The sequence below is a fragment of the Leptinotarsa decemlineata genome, unplaced genomic scaffold (assembly GCF_025532065.1).
Source record: "Leptinotarsa decemlineata unplaced genomic scaffold, Ldec_3_MD MMD2_tig00026282_RagTag_RagTag, whole genome shotgun sequence".
NCBI classification, from domain to species: Eukaryota; Metazoa; Arthropoda; class Insecta; order Coleoptera; family Chrysomelidae; genus Leptinotarsa; species Leptinotarsa decemlineata.
This window is the reverse complement of record NW_027412668.1, coordinates 3,740,136-3,764,592: the sequence shown is the minus strand read 5'-3', so window position 1 is coordinate 3,764,592 and position 24,457 is coordinate 3,740,136. Positions and strand designations below refer to the sequence as shown.

At 35.7% G+C, this 24,457-nt stretch overlaps 1 protein-coding gene and 1 long non-coding RNA gene across 2 annotated transcripts in view; both read left to right on the top strand.

The window, feature by feature from the left end:
- The first annotated feature begins 1,131 nt into the window (after positions 1-1,131).
- Positions 1,132-1,386, top strand: LOC141484619 (uncharacterized). The gene is made up of 2 exons (XR_012466710.1): positions 1,132-1,237; positions 1,295-1,386. It is a non-coding gene; the product is annotated as an uncharacterized lncRNA (long non-coding RNA).
- A 2,072-nt stretch (positions 1,387-3,458) lies between these two features.
- LOC111508233 (uncharacterized) overlaps positions 3,459-24,457 on the top strand; it is a 48,840-nt gene continuing 27,841 nt past the window's right edge. Inside the window, 1 exon segment of the mRNA XM_074179638.1 lies at positions 3,459-3,838. The gene's annotated coding sequence lies outside the window, so the exon portion shown is untranslated.

The following is a 24,457-nucleotide window of genomic DNA, read 5'->3' as shown; positions in this document are numbered from 1 at the left end:
GTTTTAAGTTTATTAAAAAAATACCTATATTATATTTCAAGATATTAAGAAATCTTAACGACATAAAAATCTACGTAAGGTTAGATGGTAGTGTGATGGTAAGTATGACTGATAAGAAATGAAAACTATCAATAATTTTGTATTTATCAATAATCAATAAACCTTATAAATATGGCGTGGTTTTGACCGGGACTACCGTTGACCTTAAATGGTGTTCTAACCGAGCGTCCTCTAGAAAATTATTCAACATATTCCCTACAACTGAACTTGTAGATAATTCAACCCTCTACAATATTGATAACAAATACAAACAGCGAAAAACCCATTGGAAATGAGATATGTGCAAAAAATCAATTTTTGTGACCTCTGACCTTAAAGTTTAATAGTCGCGTATACCGTACCATATGTAGGTATTGAGACAACATTTAGAATGTCAAAATACAAGTTTATAGCTGGGTATTTCAAATTCCTAAGATGACTGGACTAATACAATAATGCAATCAATCAAAAACATCGCCCACCCTGATAACTCTCCGCATATTTCCAATATCTAAGCAGTTGTCACCAGCAAACGGCAACATTGCTCAAAAAATTTAAATGTTCAGCCTCACAAAAGGTCTCAATCTCCTCCGTCCATTCACGGCTTTTCCCCCAACCGTACATCCAGTCAACTTGTGCACAACAAATCAAGCCAGCGAGAGCAGGTCTTTCTGCACCTCGCCCATACAAAACGACTGAACAAGGACATGGCTAGGGTGATTCCGAAACAGAAAACCTGTTACATAAAGCAAGGACAATGCTGAGTGTTCGAAGAGGAAATTCCGCTACGGTGGAGAGAGACAGAAACAGCACGGGCGATCCCAGAGCGTTTCCGAGAATTCCAGCAGATCGCTTACGTATTTTCGACAATCGGTCCTCTCTATATTTAGCTCATGATGCGCTGCAGGCGCTAATTGATAATAGAACCGCTTCCAAGAGATAGCTCGTCGGTTTTGATATCAAACATGAGCTGAGGACAGTACAAAGTTGACTGGATTGATTTATAGTCGACTGTATTGTGCTTCTTGATCGAGTGATTAGCATTGAATTGTTATCAAAGCAGTAGACTTTGAACCATAAACGCACGTTGGTGAAAAACGTATTAAAGGATGGCGATGCAGGCGACGGAGAGGCAAATAGGCGGGTAGGTGAATCCGAGCGAGGACAGAGACAGCTGCTGAATTGAATGCTGAAACAGGTTTGAAAGTTTTCAAAGAAAGAGGTAGAATAACAAATGGCTTGTCGTTTCGTGAAGGTGCAGCGGCGGAACGTTGCTCGGGGCAACGGAAATATAATTCGTGTCCGAGATAGGAGGAGATGACTGGTTGTCAAGTTGCCAATTTTGGAGCGTATTTAATTGGCGATTTGTTCCAGAGATTTTTGAAAAGGACAGGAATTCGCCAATTTTGTATCAATTTTTTTCTAGCGTTATCAGGAAGAAAATAACAACAAAACTCTTATTGTCACTCTTCAAGCTGTACAAGATGACGTTTACAGATTTTTTTCATTGATGTTTCGCCTCCGAGAAACCATCATCAAGTTTATTTTTTTGTGTGGACCGGAAACAAGATTCAGCCGGTATAAGTTAGTTTCTTTGGCAAAAATTTTCCTTGTTTGTTTTGATTTATAGACAAATATTTTTTAAACATAAGATTGTTGTACAGGGTCTTCAACTTCAATTCAATTCAATTTATTCAACTCAATTCTGAAGTACAACTGTATATATAAAATAATTCTTATTATATAATTCATTCTGAATGAGTAAATGACACCTAGGCATACAAATGCCTGTATTGTGCTTATTCACTCATTCATGAACAAAATTTAAAGTGTACAATAAATATTAATTTCACATTTAGTGATTAGTACACAGGTAGAATACATAGAAAACATAGAAAGAGGGAATGTCGGGACAGAAAAATGTTTTTTCTAGGCAGGAACTGACTCAGGAATTGAAGTTAACGACCATAGACAACTATGTAGAACATTCTGAAGGACATAACAACAGTTTTGATATATCATTCTCGTTTCTTTCATACTAATAAACGTTTCAGTATAGTAGACTACATAATTTTTGTGAAAATATTACAGTGAATTGTATATTTGTTATTAAAGATTTTTTTCTTTGTTGGCCATTCCTAATAAATGCTTCTTCAAAGTATTTAACCACTTACCTCGAAAGTTTTACCCCCCTCATTGCAAACGTGGATGCCAGATCTTTGTTGGCTTCTGACTGGCCAAAATACTTTGTATAATTTTTCACACCCTCAACTAAAAGTATTAAATTCGTTGAACACCAATATATTGTACAGAAGCAAGAACATGTTAACTAGGTACTTATTTTTTTTTAATTTCCAGTTCGGAATAATGAGATCGATATAAATACGATCAGACTAGAATGACCGAACAGGTTAGGTTAGGTTGTCTAAGGTAACATCAAAATTCGTGTTTAAAAGTTCGAAATTCTTAGTTAAGTCAGAATCATAAGTCGGAAATATTGATGAATTCAGCGTCAAAATTTTCAAGTTACAAATCGGAAAAATTAATATATTTTCGCCGAAAAAAAAAACTAATGTCCCTCTGCTAGGTTTCTGTGTTCAACTATAATGTTTTCCATAACAATAGATAGAAAAATGTGTACTTCAAGCACTATCCTCTGGAATCATTTTCATCAATGAAACTTCTCATCTGATGAATGTTAAGTTCCGTAAGTAGATACTTTAACTTAGTTAAATCACCTTGTAGGTGTAGGGCAATTCATCCAGTTGGAACCAGAGTAGTGATTCAATAAAGTTCGGGGTTGTCAATACAGTCTACAACACTGGTTATACCTCCTGTAGTGATAGTCTATAAACAATGAAATTCTGATCCTCACTATCCCTATTGAAATAAAGTAAATTAGACAAATTACATTTATGGTACCAGGAAATAAGGATTTTCGGAGTAAAGTTCAGAAGTAAACTTTCACCAACACAATTTGTATATGTTCATTATCAGTAAAATTCCGATTTTATTTCATCCTATTTAAAGAAATATACATTTAATTCTAAAATATGCAATATTCTGTAGATTTGTATACCGATCTTCAACTTTAAATATTGATGATTTTTACTGAATGTGGAATATTTTTATTGCTGATTGATGTAATTAATAGGGAGGCGAATTTCTAAGCGAGAATATTCCAACAGACACCTTACCTTTCATTTGTACAATCAAGCAGGTCATATCGACTGTTAACATATGTTTCAAACTCAACTACATTAATATAATAGATTACATCAGTGCCTACGTATTTTCAAGTGATATTGATTTCTTTTCGCCAAGTGGCGTACGGCACTGGCGGAACGTGGTTAATTTCATCTTAATTCATACAGTTTCTCGGTGTACGGTCGCCTTTACCGAACGTTTGCCAGCTACGCGCGGGCGACCGACAGAGACGGAAGAGTCAAACAAGTAAACATGGCGCCGTGTGACCCATCATATCATATTTAGTGTATTTTGTACACGCAGTATCTGTAGATTTATCTCGTATTAGTGGAAAATCTTTTAGATAAGTGCGTAACAGTCACGAAACTTTACAATGAGTGATAATTCAAGCTAATGTTACTAAGTGCCAACCTTATATTTTCGTAATCTAGTGAGTTTTGTAGCTATCCAGTCAAAAATTTGTAAATATTGAGTGATTGTGCTGGAATAGTCGATGCGCATTGAATGATATTGGTGCCAATGGGTTTTACATAATGTAAACATTGTGGTTTTGTAACGATACGTGGGCGACTGTCGCTTCCTTCAAGATATCGTAAGTATTTTTCTGCTGTTGTAATTCGTTTCAGTAGTTCTTATCGCCTTTGCGCGCTGCCAACGTTGACTTGTCGTTCCTGGCATTTAAAGATAATTCGATTCAATCTAGTGCTCCTTGAGCAGATTTTTTGCACGGTATTGTACTATGCTGGCGCCGCTCTGACTATCACTTTGGCGTCATACGCTGTCTGTCTCGATCCGACGAACGTTGCCCCCTTGTCCCGCACGGATTCTTTCATTCCACCACATGTTGCGAACCGAGCGGCGTTGCCATGTGTGATCGATTCGCCTTGAACTTCTGCATTCCGAGAAACTTCGGTAAGCGATTATTTTATTGTTTTGTTTAGGGAGATTCCCACAGCTGGGAGGGTAATGACCAAAACAAAGGATTGGGATTTGCCTGGTTCTCAGGGAATTGTTGACAAAATGTTCCCGATTTCTACTGAGTAGGGGCAAACTGTTTTGCACTTTGATTGACGGCATAGGCGTAGCCTGTAAGGAACGTCAGGGGTGTTTATTCTTGTGTTGAAATCTTCAACTAATTTTCAAATTTGAAGTTACTTTTGAATGTAAAGAGCGGATTATACTCTTTATAAATACCTTCATGCGCAGAAAGATCATTTGAATATATTCTAGAATTCACATGGTAAATATGTTTGATAAGAAAATACTTTTCCATGAACTTCACGTGTAATTATGTGATAACGAATTAAGTTGTTACGTCACGTCGACACCGACATGATTTCCCTCGTGAGTACCTTCATGAAATATTATCATATCGGCATATATGAAGATTTTCATATATTTTTTTTAATATAAATAAATGGCAGTAGAGTTTAACTAAAGACTTAAGTTCCACGAATAATGTTACCATTTATGATGTACCCACTGCCTAATAAATAACTCTTTTTTCGTATCTCTCATTCTGTTGAAAAAATCTTATGAATTGCTTGCCCAGAAAACAATTTTTTTTTCGAGATATTAGCTTTTAACACCACCAATGTGATTTCAGTTATTGAAAATCATCCAGAAATCTTACGTCGCTCACAGGCCAAGTTGACTTGACTTGGTCTGCCTGTGGCTTTCCTGCAGGATTGTAGTTGTCAATCTGGTGGTTGCCTAGCTTTCTTTCGGATTAAAACTGGATGTTTCAAGGTTGAATGTTTGACCCGATCTTGTTTCTGATTCACTTATAAACGCTCTGATCCATATATGATGCCTTGGCCAATACACCCACACAACTTGGTCCATGTTATACCTAGGGATCCACATTCTGTCATCCATTACTTTTAACAGATCAACCGCATCAACATTTGATAGAGGCTATAGCATAGAGATCCAGGATTTTGGGGAGTTAGATGCTACTTAGATAGTTGTTGGTTCACAGATGGCGTTGGAAGCTCTTGGTTCCTACCTAGCAACGGCTAAATTCGTAGCAAATTGCCAAAAACGACTCTCCTCGCTAGGAAGAATTAACAGATTGTCTCTGGTCTGGATTCCTGGCCATACTGGCCTGGCTGCTGATTCCCTTGCAAAGGAGGGTGCTGCAAGCAGCTTCATCGGACCAGAACCTGTCATTGGCATCGCTTTTGGCTTTGCCAAACAAAGATTGAACACCTGGATGGAAAGGAGATTTATGGACTTCTGGCAGAATCTTCCAGGATCGGCTCACTCCGAGGCGTTTATTCACCCTTCGAAGTTTGATACCAAACAGTTGTTGGACTACAGTAGGGATGAACTACGATGTCTAACATGCATTCTAACAGGTCACTGTTATTTGAATAATCATATGCAGAGACTCGGACTGTCGGAAGACAGTCAGGTTTTTAGAGTTCGGTAGATCCGTACTATCACCATCTGACCTGAAAGACCACTCACCATACAAACTAATCGGCTTCGTTAAGAAGCTGGGTTATATTGCTGTTTTACGTGATGATGTGTTTTTTTTCATTTGGCATGGGCACCTAAAACGAATTTTTTCTTAGAACTGACCCCGTGTTCCTCACCTTTCTTCGTATAGTTAATTCCATGTCTCACTTTCTACATCTTAGGTATAGAAAATCTGCCGGAGTATTGCATACCCATTCGTAGTATTTGAAAACTTCACTACTAATACTGAACATACCTGAAGAAGCTATGACGTGGCGAAACACGTGTCGCGCGTTTGTGAACGGTTGAGTGAAAATCTCGCAAAGAAATCAGTAAATGGTTATTTTTTTATGATTTATGTTATAGCATCATCAACGACTAACTTTAAACTTGACATCAAAACATTATGGAGATTAGAAATACACGGGTCACAAAAGTAGTAAATTCTTTTATGATTTTGTAAGATAACCAATCTAAACGAAATATGAAATATGGAGAAATGTTATGCAGTTGGATAAATATACTTGGCGTTGCAGTGACTTGTTTTTATATGTATTTTATGGATACATTGAGGGGAATTCCAAGTATGGCATGGTATACATTTATATCTGAAATATAAAAAAAAATTAGGTTCATACACCAATCGAAACTTTGTCAAAGGTACACATAGTCTAAACATTATTGAAGTCCATTTAATTTATTGAAAAGTTCATTATTTGATTTCTATTTATAAAATCGACCAAGGAAAACCATTTGAAAAAAAATTTCAAACTAAAAGTGAGGTGAAGTTGACACAAATTTATTAATCGTAATATGTGGCATTAACATAATTTTTGAATTTTTGCTAAGCAAATGACTTGAGTGTAGGTGTAATAATTTCATCCTATTTTTTCATTCATTATACTTAAAATGTAAAAGTGAGACTTGAAGTAAACTCAAGCACGTGAAAATCAGTAAAAACACTGAGATAAACAGAGTTATAGATTATACAATTCAAAATACAGAGATCAATGGCGGGAATAATATAAAGAATTTGTTGTATAATTAATTTTCAATTAATTTTGACATGCCTTTTTGTGATCTCTTTGATGCAGATTTTTTTTCATTGATCATTCTAAGTGAACGATCAATAGGAGAGTGCATAATGGTATAATCATGGGCGTTAATGTGCATATTCATTTCATAAGCACAGAATATCAGCAATTTATGTTAGATTCTTTACGATGTGACAGTGATTTGTATAAAATGGTGAGCTAATAATCGAGCCATATTTTGAGCGGGATACTTTTAAGGCAAGACACAGTGTGCTGATTGATCGACAATAGTTTGCAGTTTCGTAATATACAACCCAGTAGCTTTGATGTATCGACAGTAATATTTATATGATCCAAAAATACGCAATTGCTCATCAAAGATAACTTCTTAAATCCTTCATTGAAGTGACACATGTTAGTGGAATACAAATACCATTCAGGAAGTATGTCATCAACTAAGATGTTGAACAGAAGAGGTGAACAATGAGATCCTTGAGGAACTCCTTACGTAATATGAATGATAGTTGACCCAGCGTTTCCTACTCTAACTTGGTGAGATCGGTCAAGAACCTTTAAACCAAAGGACAGATCAGTGCAACCAGGATCAGGAAAGGACTAACAAAAAGGCACATTTTTCAGAACTATGGGAATGCACATATTATGATCGAGGAAGCTTGGTGTACGAAGGATATATGTTGAGATTATTTCCAAGATCTAAATTAGGATTTACCTGAGATTATAGCACCCATTTTTGTTCATTTTAATGGTCAAACAGGTTCAAGTACTGCGATGTAAAACTCTGTAAAGTTGACTAGCCTTCAATTGTTTCCACGCTTTTATGCATTGACGGAAATAATGAGTTATTGTTATTATTGAATTAAGATTTGAAGTAATAAATTATGAAACACTAAGTAATATGTATTTTAAGAGCTTTTCCATTCAGATGTCACAATTAGAATTAGGGTATGAATAACAACCAAAAATTTTCCTTAGTCTTTTCAATTCTCAGTTGATTATTCTAAAAGTTCCTTTTAATATTGAATATTATGAAAAATGAAGGAGAATATTTCAAGATTTCATTTTATGAACAAATAAGTTCCGAATAAATAAACATTCAATCAAGAATATCCAATTACTTCTAATGACGCATAGGATTGACCAGAACTCCATGAGTCAGCTTTTATCAAAACAATAACGATTGGAAAGTTCATCGTTTTATAGTTAATGCTCTATCGTTTTATAGTTAGGCCCATATTGTATGTAAATAAACATTTGAATAATTCGAGATTAAATGAATTCACTGCACAGGATCCATAAAGACATAAACCGAACTCCAATCCAAGAATTCCATTCGAGATATCGGGTTATTTATACAATTAAACCTGGCAACGCCGCATCCTGCATGACGTCCACATACCCAAAACTACACTGTCAATTTTTTTGTTTACTGACGCTTCCTCTCCGACGTTTGCGGATAGTATTATCTCGCACAATCGCAGATTGCTGGATAAGAACATATCGCTTACAACTTTACGAAAGCGTTTAAAATATTTTCATGGCCGCGAAAAAGTTCGTATGACATTTTAACACCTTGCGTAAGTGAATTCAAATTTATGCACATGGAAATGAATGATTGTCGATTGTCCCGTAACGTTAACGATATCATGACTAGCCAAGTATAGACGGGCATTTTTACGGCAGCAAACGAGAGCCAAACAAACGACAAACGGGCGAGGATATCTCGACGCAGTTGTTTTGGTCTTGGTTGACGCATTCGAGTATCATGAATGGTGACTTGATTTCTGGGAATTCGTGGTTATGTCAACATGTATTTCGATGTCGAGGAGAGCGTTCGAAAAACGAACTCGGCCCAAATGGCGAGCGTGTGGAGGTAATACATTTTTGAATGCTTCATCAGCGATCAGTAGATATGAAGCATACGGGTCTGTTCAAAAAATAAGGTGAATTCTCTTTTTTATCAAAAAATATTCATCAATTTCTATTTTGTCTCCTTCAAAGTAGCCCTCTGTGTCAGCGTTTTTTCAAATTTTCGAAGCAGTTCTGATGTGCACTTTTTGGTACGTCCTTAAGCTCTTTCAGTTCTCCTTAATCCTCCCTAAACGCCGTTCTTTTATGGGTATCTTCAATCTTGGAAACAGAAAAAAGTCGCAGGGGGCCAAATCTGGTGAATACGGTGGCTAAACAGCTGAAACTGTGAACTTATGTTCGAGACGAGTGTATCAACATAAATCATATTGTTGCGTTTCTACCCGTAGGTTTACCAGTAATTGACTACACTGAACAATAATCAAACTCAACTTTATTTTACTGTTAATAAAACAAAATACTTTAACTACAACTTCAACTATTATTCGAATGTCTATCGCCTTATCAGATCTCTCCGCGTACGGCACTGTCACTTCCTTCGACTGGCTCGTAGGTAGCTCGATTTGGCTATCGAAGGCCGTAGAAAATTCCTCGGAATTCAATGGAAGCTCGGCAGCGAACATCGAACAACCTATCAGGGAGCTTACGTATAGCGCCATCTACCCGCGAATAGCTGAAGCGAAGTTGATTCTTACTGTTTATTTTCTATCCATTCACTTTTATATTTTTATGCTTTAGTTTTTATATTCTCATACTTACATTTATGTGTTGCATGAGAATATTCATTATTATATATTATTATTGATTTCTATATTTAGCATATATATTATCACTTTCTGACTACTTTTTCACCCCAAAATGCTGAAATCACCAAATGTTCAAATATTACTTTCAATTTGTATAACTTATATTCTTTAAAATAATAACACTTTGACAATAATATTTTATCTTCGACAATATTTTTTAAGTTGTGTATCTTATATTTCTTAGAATAGTAACACTTTGTCAATGAGATTTCATCTTCAACAATAAAGTAAATTTTTATTTGATTTGATTGCAATAATTGATAGTTACTTACAGCGCCATCTGCCCGCGAATAGATCAAGAAATATCAATTAGGTTACGAACACCGCCATCTGCCCGTGAATAGATCAAGCAATAATGGCGATAATTCTGTCAATGCAGATCCCGATCTTGAGAGTTACAAACAAACAATCATTCACACATACAACATACATATACAGGTGAAGCTAATATAAAGCGTGTAAAAACGGTCGCTAGGAAAAGTGTATAGAGCTGCAAGGAGATCATGTTGAAAAATAAATGAAATTTTGTGTTACTTCTGGGACTTCCCTCGTATGTCTGAATAACAGTCAGTAGTTTCATTACACCTGCTAGATTTGCTCCTCAGTAGAAACCCGTAAAATTCCAAGTATCTCAATAAAAATAATCGCCACGCTGAAAAAATATTCAGACGCCTACTTGGCATGTTTCGAAGATTATGTTTTCCGAGAACAAACAAACAACACTATCGCTTCGATGAAACGGAGGATATTAATAGAGTTCTAGAAATTTGGGAAATCCCGCTGTCGCTTCCAGCAAATTCCCTCCAATGTTCGGAACGATGTAATATTTCGAAGAAAATGTCGGCTTTTGATTTGCATCACCTACCAACAAAATATTTATCCGGTTTCGAATGAGGTGAACCTACTAATGGAAATAAATGTTGCGAAAGTGGAAGAATTATAAACAATTGATACATTCACCAGTTCTACCACCTATAGAAAAAGTACTTGAAATATGTGTGAACGAGCAATTATTCTATCACATTTCAGTAAATTCAATTTTAATGAATGGAATCAATTTGGATTAGACAAAAAGTTAACATGTGATTCTTCTTTATAGTCTACTCTATGCCACATCAAAACTAATGTTGATAATTTATTTATTTAGTTATTTATTTCATATACTATTCTACAGGATGAACCCAATTACAGAATAGAAAGTAACAGTGGCATTTACAAATGTGTACTTACATAATATAATTTGTGAATCTATATGAAAAAAAAATTAAAAACAGAACTGCCAGTTAGCTAAGAAATATCTTTTGAACGCCTCTGTAGGGCTTCTAGTTGATTTATGTGAACCTGATAGTAGGGACTCCACACGACAGATGCATATTCCAGCCAAGATTGAACAGAAGTGAAATAAAGTAATTTCAATGTCGAAGTCTTTTGTATTTTTAACTAAGAATCCATACATGCGATAAGCTGCTGTTACAGTAGTGTCAATATGTTTATTTAAAGAGAGGGGTGAATCAAAAGTAACACCTAGATCAGTAAGTGTGTCAGGAGGCTCCAGAACTTGATTGTTAATGACGTAGTTGTGTAGATTCAAGTTTGTTTTCAGTGAGTAGGACATTACATTACGATATGTTGAGAGATAGATTATTCTTCCGACACCATGTAGCAACGCGATTTAAATTAAGGGCGAGACATTCCCAATCACTAGAACATGTTATATTGTGATAGAGTTCAAGTCATCTGCGTATAAAAGGAAATTGACATCAATCTTAGCTCCGATATCATTAATGAACATATTGAACAGTAGGGGTCCTAGATTTGATCCTTGAGGTACACCAGATGTGGCTGTATATTCAATAGACTTGAGGCTATTGAGTTGAACGTACTGCTTACGGTTGTGAAAATACGATTTGAAGAGGGTAATTAATTCATTGGATAACCCAAAAGTCGAAAGCTTGTTGAGCAGGATACTAGGGTCAAGTCTGTCGAACGCTTTAGAAAAATCAGTGTTGATGACATCAGTCTGAGACTGACAATCAATCCCCTCTGCAATACATTGAGTGATTGTTACAAGATTGGTGGTGGTTGAACGTCCTTTCATGAAACCGTGTTGATTGGGGCTAATAATGTTGCTGGCATGACAATAGGTTGTCTTCTCAAACACATTACAAAAGTTGCATATGATAGAGATTGGTCTGTAATGTTTTATCTCACTTTTATCTCCAGTTGATGTTTTCAGGCATATATTAATTAGAGTTGTTAGTGGTTCAGCCAGAGCTGAGGCACAATCTTTAATGATGAATGCTGGAATATGATCATGTCATGCAGTTAATTTATGCTTTAATTTTTTAGGGTATGATAAGCATCTTCAATACTGAAGTTTTCGATTACTGAGCTGGGAATATCACTGCTGTTGTTCGCATGGTCACTTGATGTTGACACTATATAAGAACCACTGAAGAAATCTGCAAAACCATCTAGAATATCTGAGGGATTATCGAGTAGCCTGCCTTCATGTAGCATTTTATCTCCGATTCCATTCGTATATTTTAACTTGTTGATGAATGACCAAAACTTATTGGGGTTATGGATAATCTCGCTCTCAGTTTTCTAAATGAATTTTTTATAAGCTATTCTAATGGCTCTTTTGATTTCTGTCCGAAAACGTTTGAATTCGTGAAAAACGTGAATGTAATGACGAGTTAAGTGGAATCTGCGTTTCATTCAAGAATCCAACACAAATTCAATATTTTACCAGCTCACTAATACAGTTCACTTTATTGAAGCGTACTGAGTACGAAAACTTCCAATAGTGTATCGATTTAATCGAAGATTTTCATAGTATTACTCAGGTTTCAATTTCTAGAACGAGTAGATTGTTCCTAATAAATTACCCAACGCCAGCTAGATTACTAACAAGGTTATGCCAGAAGAGACTGCTGTGTAAGACGGCAAATTCGATTAAATGGAGCGCTGAAACGATTATTTAAATTCGCCACTGCTCGATTAAACCGTATTTCTACGTCGCCCGAATGTGCGAAATGGTATCTCGCAATGGGTCTTCATTTGTTTTGCTAATTTTCGGCGATACGCCGCCTAGGACGAACGCCTCGCTATTCAACGGGGTCTATTCTTGTACAGTTAGTTCAACGAAAGAATACACATCGGTCATCAATAAAATACACTATGAAATACATTCTTTTATGAAGCATCCTTCTCTTCTACAAATGAAAAACGAAGACGAAATAGTTAACGTTTGCGTTTAACTCACTTTCGGCCAAGCGTTGAGTAATGAAATATTTAATAATTTATTAGTAAATGATAGTTTTTTATCATAATAAAGGAACATACAAAAATTTGTTGCGTGAGAGTAACGTTAGATAAAACCAAATATAATGAATAATGTCAGAACAGACAATTCCGTTTCGATAAGTTTGTTGAGGGTTTTCCTATATACTATAACAATTTTCAATTGAAGGTGATTCATTAGCAACGTCGCACTTGAAGTGACCAACGGATAATCCTCCTACCAACTCTGCAGAGGCGTACCAAAATAATATTTTTATTTACTCAAACACATAGGTAATTACGTAAAAATTGTTATAGTAGGTGGCGCTACCTGGTGTCAATGGTAAAACTGATTACATCTTCTTATTATGCCTAATACAGTACTTCAAAAAAACATAAAAATTTACAAAATAATTATTATGTTCCTTTTATATAGAAAGAGAACTGCAAAGCAAAGAAATAATTACCTATGTTATGCTTATGAAGTTTCAGAATCCACTGGCTCGTCCGAAGAGGAATCCCCAGTCACACTTAAATCTGTTATTATTTGGTCGAAAACAGTGTGTACCATCCCGTCCAATTCCCAAATTTTCTCTTCTTCCTTGATCACATGGGCTACAGCATTAGCCCAATCTTCTTTCCGTATCCGCTCCATTGCGAGTTCTAATAAACGTTGGACATCAGAAATTTTATATGTCACGTTTTCACGAGCTACGTAACCCTTAATTTGAGCCCAGATTAATTATATCGGGTTTAACTCGCAATGGTAAGGAGGAAGTCTCAAAATGGTGATGCCTTCAGCACGAGCTATTGTATCCACCACATATATAAATGGCATATATAAATTTTAAATCTTCTTTTATTATTTTCCTCAACTTCTCTTTGCTCATTTTGGGAATGTGATCATTATTCATTACCTTTGTCGTAATGGATTCGAGGGTTGGCGCTTTATTCTCAAAAAAGAAAGAATGAATGGTATAGCGTACAAAATTTTTCTGGTACTCGTCCAATTCAATTTTTTTTCTACCACGACCATGTACTTTTGGAGCTTGCACAATCCCAGTCACCTTTTTTTCACGTACAATGCGTTCAATTGTTGACACGGATATTCCCATCAAAAATGAACACTGGGCTACAGCTTCCACTGTACGTAGTGTATTTTTTAAATTTTCCTACACTCTACAGACAATCTGTTTTTCTTCTAACGACATAAGTAAACTTCTGCTTTATTTGTACATTACTTGGACCTGCTAGGGCATCCATCTTAATACTGTAAAAATAATAAAATTCAATCATTTGTCAGTTGTTTACTTACCTCAAAAACTATTTTAAAGTTTATGTATTTTGAAAAACACTTTATTGTGAGATTTTCACTAGAACAGATTAACAAATCCGCAACACGTGTTTCGCTGCACAGTAGCTTTTTCAAGCGTGTTCACTAACAAACTGAATTCTACATACATTGTAATTTATATATACTTTTTTAAATATTACTATCTACCTAGAAACTAATAATATTCTAGGAACCAATTAATGACAGTTATACCTGAGTTTAACGAACATCAATGACTAGGTCAACTAATTATCTCCCAATAAAGGGTGAATGTGATGAAAATCTATGATAATGTATTTTGAAAAACAAGTATCGACCAACTCTATCTTATATTTTGAAGTTAATAAATATAACAGTCTATTTACTAAATATAATAAAATATATTTAATAAATACAAAACAAAGTCACCTTCACAAGAAACAGAACACACTACGCCTATGCAGATAAGGACGCTTGATAACTAAGAAACCGGTTGACTAGTTATGGCATTTTAAGGACGCAAATATAATAGACCTGCGAAGTGTTGATCAGTTTTCCGATGTTTCAAAGTATTTAACGAACTGGTTCACCTATTCGCTCGTACATCCTATCGATATGCAGAAGCTATCTTGTTACGGGGAGCAAATCTTACGGAATCATCTTACTTTTCAATTATTTACAATGGCGATGCATAGACAATAAAAATGACCCCGGTAAGAATTTAGTTCAAACATTTAACATTGTTGCCGTTAGCTGCCAGTTCAATTTGTATATGAGTTACCTTCAATTGAAAATTGTTTTACTATAGTGCTTGTGTTTTGCCCTTAAAAAAGCTAAGTATTTGAAGAAAGGGGTCAAGTAGATGTAATATACTTGGATATTCAAAAAGCAATTGCTGAAATCAACATATTCATTCTTTCAAAGAAGTCGAGTATTGGTTTCTCTGATAAATTAGTAAAGAAGTTTGAATCGAATCTATTTGATCGCAAGCAGTATGTTGAATACGAAGGATACCTTTCTCATATTAACAGGCCTACGTCTGGAGTCCCTCAAGGATCAAACTGGGCACGAAAGAAAAACATTCTTTCAAGATAACTCGTCGGTCGGTAACCCGGCGGTTCGACGTGGGTGCTTTGTTCACTCAGTCAATCGACCGATGTGTGAGTCGATGGTTCAAGCCCTAGGCCGAACGCTCGGTTTTCACTTGCTATCGTCCAACCCGTGTTAAATCACACTTTGAAAAGTAAAACCTCGTTAGTCCTCATCTCGCAAGAGTTTTGACTTCTGAGGGTTATCGTTTGTAGGGGTGCGGTAGCTGGTTAACGGAAAAACATTTTGAACATGTAACATATTTTTTTTAAACTACATGATGGAGAACTATAAAGCCAAAACGATTGTTTTCCAGAAATTAATCTTTCCTGAAAATACTTTTTTTATTATTTAGTAAACAGTCTCTTGTTTTTTTTGTGACATTATTTTAAACGCTGTATTTGTTTATAAGAGTTTTTCAACGGTAGTTGTTGAAAATCAACAAAAATTATTTCACAGCAATAAGCAATTATTGTTTAATGCAAAAATGAATTATCCAATGAAATATTCTCTGAATCCTTCAAGAATAGCTCCAGGAACAAATAACATTCCAAGATCAATTTGAAAAAGATGTGTTTCATGTTAACTTAGAACTAGCAAAATTACAAAAGCATAATTGAAAATTGCGGCAAAAATTAATACCTGTAGAGTACTGTTCATAAATAATTCTACATAATATTAATACCTTTTTTTCGTAATTTTAAATAGATATGAACCATTTCTTGATAATGGTGACTTGCTTAACATTATCAGAATTATGATGTGAGGTTCTTTTTCAAATCCAATATTTCAAATAGTTTTTGAGATTTTTGCAAAAACCAAGTCCTTTCAGAAGTTTCACAAAGTTCTTACATGTCAATCGAATGGTAATTTTTGATTTTAAAGTTCCGGTATTCCATAAAATGGTACTTGTAAACTGTATAGAGTATAGACTGTTATTGAATTGCGAGATAACGAACTTTATTTGGACGCAACAGATCATTTTCCCATGATAGTGTCTTTTATTGACGATCGATCGGGGCAATCAGAGTCTGTTGAATGGATGTTTTGATCTGACGTAATAGAGTCTAAATAATAGAGGATTGCCTCGATGCTGAAAGTATTATAATTGAAGATGACTTTTTGGTTAGTTATTTTGCATTGATGGGAGAGACCGTAAGAAATTTCGGAACGGGGAATTCCCTAAAATTGTCAAAAACTGTTTCATAATATGGCAGCTGTACTAGTCAAATTGTTACTAATTTCGATGATTCATGTGGAAATGAAAAATATATATTACATAATACGTTATAAAAAAATAGCATTGCGAAAAATATTAAAATTTGCAGTCATATCGAAACTAAAAGATGATAAATAGATACAAAGTTTGGTATTTTTGTTTCCTTTTTTTATTTTTTCTCTATTTTGGTTACATTTCTGGTTGATTATCGCAGCCATAACAACAAATCAATTCTTGGAGACCACTGCCACAAGATGGTGCTGCAAAACCCAAGAAAAATGGAAAAATGTCTCCTAAAATGCCTGTTATCGAAATATTCCACTGCCACAAGATGGTGCTGCAAAACCCAAGGAAACAATGAAAAAATGTCTCCCAAAATGCCTGTTATCAAAATATTCCACTGTCAGTCATTTGGATATTAGTGTGAAGATTTGTCAACGAGAAAAAATGTAACCAAGCCCAAATACAAAGCATTCGTAATTCAACACCAGAGAGCGCTGTTTCGACCACTAAGGTTTCATCTGTGGTGCTAGGCTGAAACCACGAATTCATTCCTTAACTAACCTTGAAGCTTAAGTAAATAGAGGCTATGTCATCTCCTTCTGACATTTCTTGAGATTAAAAGTAAACGTCAACTGTTGTGTCTTCCTTTTTCACTTGCAGAAGAAAAGGATGCTATATAGAAGTATATGTTCATCGCAATCTCATTTGTTGAAGACATTGTTGCAACTTAAGTTCAACTGTTTATTTATATATTCATTTATCACTCGCAACGTAATCGATCCCAAGAAATTATCACTGACATTGTCTGTATAAAAAAATTACCACATACCTCCGCCTTTTTCAATATGGACATTCGGCAACGTCGCAAAAACAAACACAAACATGCATCCATCTGCTCGTCTTTTCTTCGGCGATAAACAAGCTGGGATTCTCCGTAATGCCAGGTACAGCTCGTTGCCTTTTCTCGGAATCCGAAGAAGGAGACTCGATTCTAATCCTCGTTTGTTCAAGAAAGAATCCCGTTGACTCAAACTCGGGGCATGCCTCGATTTGGTTGTCTCACCGCTTCCATTTCTGTCTGCCAAGACAGAGTAGGCCGTTGTAGGAAACAAAAAATCCGTATCGTCGTTTGGCGATTTGAGAGGAAGCGTGTTTTTCTACCTGCGGATGAGTGTGGGAAGAAAAAAGCAGGCGTAGAGCATTAATAACATCGCACCTGCCTTGATTTATTTGCGGGTTGCAGGTTATGAAGGGAACTCCTCATTAGAGGAATCTGTGATGCGTGGGGTAAATCCAGGTAGATTCTGCTTTTATAGTTTCCCACTGTCGGTTATTATAGGGTGCTAGGTGTTACGCAAACAAATGAACGTTTATATTGAGTGAGAGAAGGAGATTTTGTGTTGAACAGGTATTTTATTGGAAGAAAATATCGTCGACCAATTTTGTTGAAGGTTTGTTTCTATTTGAAATATTGTGGCCCCACGTTGGGCGCCGAGTTTCCATTACTCCAATATGAATATTCTGGAAATAAAATTGTGAGTATGTGGTCGTGTTGAAGTACATCAAATATCGTGCACAACAATTGGATTTTTAACGGTAGCGGATGCTCTCTCTTTCAAAAAACTAGTCCCTACATGGCTACCCTGCTCATTAATCACAACTACGGAGTTATTAGTTGTTTTAATTCTATGAACACGTCAATATCTTAAAATTACCAGGAAAAGATAAGACGGTTACTTCCAAAACCGCATGAGAAAATAATTGGGAATTTTGAACGTTATTCTTGAAAAGCAATCGCGCCTTGCGGTTTCCATGGAAGAATACAAATATAAAAATCGTATTGACTTTTGTGCCTGTTTAGCAAAGATATATGAATGTGGATACTGTGAAAATATACTGTGTTTAAAAAGACATTAAAAAAAAGGGCGCATTTGAAATTTAACACAACTTCGTAGTTGAAGAATTATCGTTTTACTTGAATTACTTTTTCTTTTATTATCATAGTAAATTTTAGACAGTTGCAGTTTATTAAAAACGTGAAATACGTGGAATGGTTATCTTTGAGATATTTGATCGTTGATATATGTTATAAAATAAGCAATGGATTAGTTTGGAGGTACTTAGTATTTAACTTGTCAAAATTAATCCAACTGAAAATCTGTTTAAATAGGGAACACAAAGTTTTTGAAAGTAAGGGATTGGATTCGTAACAAGTATAATCCCTAAACACCAGAACTACACCACTCTTCTCGACGAGCGTTTCACCAAATAACTTGGCGTGTTTAGGAGATGAAGGACACTAGTTTCTAACTCTTAAACTGGTGTCTATTTATATCTAGCAGGGTGCAATTTCACTTTCAGACACACGTCGATGATTCCGCTAATTTTAACAGAGCAATTCTTATAAAGATAACTATGAGCTATTTTGAATGGACTATGGCCACAGTTCATACTTCTCACGCCACACTTTGTTGCCATTTTCAAGCTTTCGAAAGGATTCAAAAACCTATTTCAACAATTACAGACAGTTTTCATTCATTCTAAGGCCGTTCTCCAAGGCTTGTTGAGCGACACTAGATTTTTTTGGTCTCCGAAATATGATGCGTGCTACGTGTTCTTTGAAACGAGTTTCAATAGCTCGCTTAGTCTGACCTATATATTTTTTTCCGCTGTTCTCAGTTATTTCATATATCTCCGAAGGCTACTTTCACGTTCAAACTAAAGAAAATGTGATCTAATCCTTTATCTTGATTCATATTGGAGGACGATGACCTTTGATTCAATGTCTTTTAAAATGTAGGAGATTCTCCCTAAATTTGTTGACGATTTTGGTTGTTTTTGGCGCCGAAAGGGTAATGGTTAGTTTACCTATATTCTCTGGTAATTTTGAAGACGCTACTACCACACACTACTGTTTTCTTTGCCATTTTGTTCACAATTTCATCTTTGAGTATACATGTTTTAAGTCATTTCCCTGGTTTTATGTCGAACATTTGCTTAGGAGGAGACACCACTAATTTCTGTAGAATGTATTACAATATATAACAATATATTCTTCTTTCAGCTGACCAGTTAGGTATTATCCCATCCTTCCTGCGACTAAAACAGTCAAATAATTTTATTGCCACCTCCCTGTATATAATTTATTTTCACCACCGATAAGCAGCGTATACTCACGAATCTTGTGATTCGAAAATCAAACAGCAACGTGTTGGAAACTGCTCTGTGTTCGGGCTTATCTGAGAACGGCTGTAAACCAAATATTCGTAATGAATAGAACTGTATTATCAGCTCTACCCCTTATCAGGTTATATTTAATGTTTATGATTCACATACAGTTATTACATTAGTCGGAATTTTCTGTTTGTTCAACTCATTGTTGGTAAATATTTTTGAGACTATCCGGATTGACGTCAGTTTCGTAATACGTCGTACTCTGGGAATTTTGGTTCGTGGGTAATCGGGAGTTTTATTGCACACGTGACTAGTTATTTCGACTTTAGTGATACCTGTGCTATCAATAGGACAGCTGGATTTTTTGTCGAGGCAAGTAATATGCTAATGAGGGATACCCTGTATTGATTTGAGATATATCCTCCCTCTAATATATCCGTGAATGAAAGTAACATTAAAAATTGTCAAACGTGTCGATGTTACCCCGAGGGACTTTTTTTTGAAGATATATCATTATTGTAACATCTCATCTTCCCCCATATCACATACTTTACAATTTTGAATTCTTCTGGCTGTACTTCAACAATAATTTCGCTGAGTCAACATTGAATTTTAAATGTCAACAAGAACTTTCAGCTTTGTATGAGACTGGTTTAACCGTTTCCCATTTTTTCTGAACTAACGCAGAACCCAACATAAAATGTCGATATATACGATTCCACACACTTTTTTGTCATAATCGTGGCGTCTGTCGAACTTATAGTTGGCAACACTGTAAAATTTATAACAACAATACACATTTTTATCAAAGTGGCGACCCTGCCATGGATTCGTTTTGTTGTTTTTTTCCCAACGTGCTATTTTTGATTGATGGAACGACAAAAAAAAAGAACCATGACGTCTCCTTTCGCTTCTTGATAGATCAACCATTAGGAAGACTGCAAAATGACAATGTTGCCAAATCGTTAATGGTTTATATCACAAGAACAAAACACAAAAGGGTGGAAATTGCACATTACAGTTTGTTAGATGAAAGAATACATATTGCGTCATTAATTTGTGCATTCGGTATGATTTTAACAAACTAATGAAAACGAAACGTACACGTACATATTGTGGAGGTGTTTCCTTAGTTAACAGTCCTACAGTTAAGTTTAGGTTTTTCCTGGTCATCGCCAGATTTCAATGGCCATGGACCCTTACCATTGGCCCCTTACCAATATAACTTGATAAAAATACATTGTTGGATAAAGCACGTAATGCAAATGTTCAATTAGTAACTTATTATTTACAGTATAGAGTTGCAGATAATCTTCTAGGTCTCCGAATTTGTAAATTTGGCAAAAATGAATATGTATATGTATATGAGACCAACTATTTGATTTTTTTCTATGACGAATCTTTTGAGGCACAAACTCAAATGCCTTCGCTTACTCTGTGACAAATTTTCAAATGACAATATATTTCGTTAAATGTAAACATTTTCGTTTTGAAAACCAATTATCTAAAGGTACAATTCATTCAGGCGGTCTTCCCTTACCTTTACAATAGGTTTATGGACTGACACCTATCAGAAACCAACTACTCCCTGGCTAATACCACGAAGGGCGTTGAATTATATCTGACATGTGTAAGTGCAGGATTCTCCACGGAAGCAATTTCTGCATATGCTTTTGGAGATACAACTGCCAAAATAGGTTTTCAATTATTAGAACAAGCACACTTGCAGACCGGTTCGGGCTATTTGGCCTTTCGTCCTTTCAAAGTAGTGTCCTACATCAACACAAAGTCGTCTATTTCCTATAAATAAAAATCGAATCATTTCAGAGTATCATACCTCGAACAAAGCTGAAGCGAACTACAATCAACATATCTGCCATCGCCCCCTCTGCCTGTTGAGGAGGTACTAACCAATCGCATATCCAAATGGCCCAAATCCTCGTAGAAATAAATTTCACCCATAGTAGGTGGGCATACTTGAAGACTGGTTTTAAATCAGATTATCTGAAGAACAGTTCGTTCAGGCCAAATTTTTTATTCAGGTGAAGACATGGAAAACAAGAAATTTGGAATATATGTTGGAAATTTATTTAGTTTCAAAATTTGTTTTACTGAAAATTTTTTGCCAAAAAAATTATCCTATCAAATTTGTCTATTTCTAGTCATGTGTGTCGAATAACCAATGAAACCATCATTACACTGATAACTACCCATGGATAGTTTTCACGGTAGTTATCACTTATGTCATGACATTGCTAAGCAACCAACACAATAAAGTTGTTTGACATTTCAGTAATTCAATTTATTTCGAAAATGTCACTTCCTCGCTTTGGTGTTCAAAATGATGCGGCAATTGACAAAATCATTGAAAAAATACACCAAAAATACTGTCAATAAGTAAAAAAATACACTTGAAAATATTTATGGAGTTTTGTGACGCCAGAAAATATGAATGGATGGAAATCGTACTCTCGAAGAGCTTGCATTAATACTCAAGGATTGGGCGATTAATATGAGAAAAAAGGATAGCACAGAGTTTAAGGAGGCTACTGTTAAAACCGTATGGAATATAACAAGCAAATTATTACAAGAAAAGTATTACAAGGAGTATAATATCATGCTAGACCCGTTTAAAAGTGTTGCATTCAAACAAGCGCGGAATGCACGCGCACGCAGCACGAAGAAATTTACAAACAGATCCCACTAAACGCAAACAAGCTCAGTACCATTAACTTCAAATGAAATGAGTAAAATTATAAACTTTTGGGATGAAAATACCCCTATAGGACTCCTACGCAAATTTTATCACATAGCAGCGGTGGAATTGGCTTGGAGAGGGTGAAGGTGCTGCTTGCTTATTTGAATATTGATCAGGAACATCATAACCAAAAATCAATAGTATGCGTGGAAACACCTATGCAGTAACCGAGCAAATACAGCAAGATCAACGGAATATCATTATACGAATTGTTCTTTTAATAAACTGTGTGTTCAATAAATAATTTTTGTTCGAATTGCAAAAAATTTTCTCACCGAATATCCCTCGAACATTGATAAATAACTCATAATTTCATCACAACTTCCTCAAGCACGTTATTTTAGGTAACATGTACCAAATAACGTGCTTCGAAAACTGTGATAAAATTATTTCGTTAGTTATCAATGTCCTTGGGATATTATAGCTGATAACATTGTCCCAATTGTCAGAACATGTTCATGATCTGTTTTTATGCACAAGAACGGCAGAAACATCCCTATGCATATATCCAATTACACGAAACATGTTATTGTGGACATTCGGGACATTCGCATAGGACATGCCTGACAGTTTCATCTTCCTGTTCACACATCCTGCATAGAGGATGTGTGGACATATTGTGTAGGTGTTTTCTTAGTTGACAGTGGACAGTTAGAAATCCTACTGTTAAGCGTAGATTTTTCCTGGTCATCGGCAGTTATTTCTTCAGCGCCAGCTTCCCAGGCGCCCAAGGTGATCCTGGCAAGACCGCATCCTTTAATTCCATCCAATTGAGCATGGGTGTGATGTTTGCCTAGTTCCGCAATCGTTGAAGTCATCAGGCCGTGGGTGCCACTGGGTCCTAAAAATTCTTACTCCATCCGCTTCCTTAGCTAAAGAGTCGGCAATGCGATTACCTTTACTCCTGTCGTGCCCTTCAACCCACCTCAGGATAATGTCATTATCTACCGAGGATTTGGCTAAATCTTGGTGGCAATCTAATACTAGCCCTGAGGTAACACGTCTGTTCAAGGCTAATAGGGCTTGTCTACTATATCATTGCAGATTTTTATGATTTTGCCAGAAATTTCTTTCCTGGTTCTGTTTGAACCACGTTGGTATTTTTTCCCATTCCCCACTTAATCCTTAGGCTTAGTGATATGGAGTTAACTCCACATCCTGAGCTTTCTTTGGTTTTTGAGCCGTCTGTATATATGCGTATTGCATTTGTAGCATCTGCTTTGTGTTCTGTTTCATTTGTATTTTAGGGAGTTTATTAAACACAAACCTGGGTTCAATTGCATCACTGGCTGCCTGCAGCAAGAGTTGCGCAGTAAACGCTTCTCGCCTTAGGCTTAGCCTCAATTGACCCATTCCTACTTTGAGGTTTACACCAGCCGTGCGCAATCGTACCATGGCCATTAACGCAACCTCCTTAACGTACAGATCTAGAGGGGTCAGACCAGTAATTAATTCCATTGCCGCGGTGGTGTTGTTCTCATGACTCCTGTGATGTTTAAACAAGCCAATCTCTTCATATAATTCAGCGGCACATTAATATTCTGTAGAAATATATTTTATATTCCATTCTTCAACTCCGATATCTGCCAATTCAAATATTTCAGTATGCGGAACATCAAGACAGCCTTGAGGTTAAAATTACCATGTAAAATGTACTTACCGTGAAATATGTGAAATATTCGTGTAGTATAAAAGACTTCAAACTGTGGAAGCTTTTAAAAAACTAATTATAAACAATATAAACTGTCAAATGATAGTACTAAGTTATTAGTTCGTTTGAAAATCTAAGAAAAAGACTCGCTTTGTGTAGTCTATCTTTCTTCAGGCGTGGATATACTAAGTTAATATAGACACGTCTGAAGAAGCTATTGTATAGCGAAACACGTGTTGCGTTTTTGTAAAACTGAAGTGAAAATCTCACAAAGTGTTTTTTTGAATTATTTCATGTTGTGACATTGTTACATTACTTTATATTGCGCCCACGTACTCTTTTGGAACTAATGCATGGTTTTTGTAATCGCATCGAGGAAATTCAGTATATTATTGTTGTTTTGTTTAAATCTCACTCTCTACCCTATTAGTTCCTTGAAAGTGATTAAATACACCAAATTCTGTGGAGTAGTTACCTTGAAATCTTACTATTGTTTAATTGTTTCAACTTTTCTAGTCTATTCCATTTCT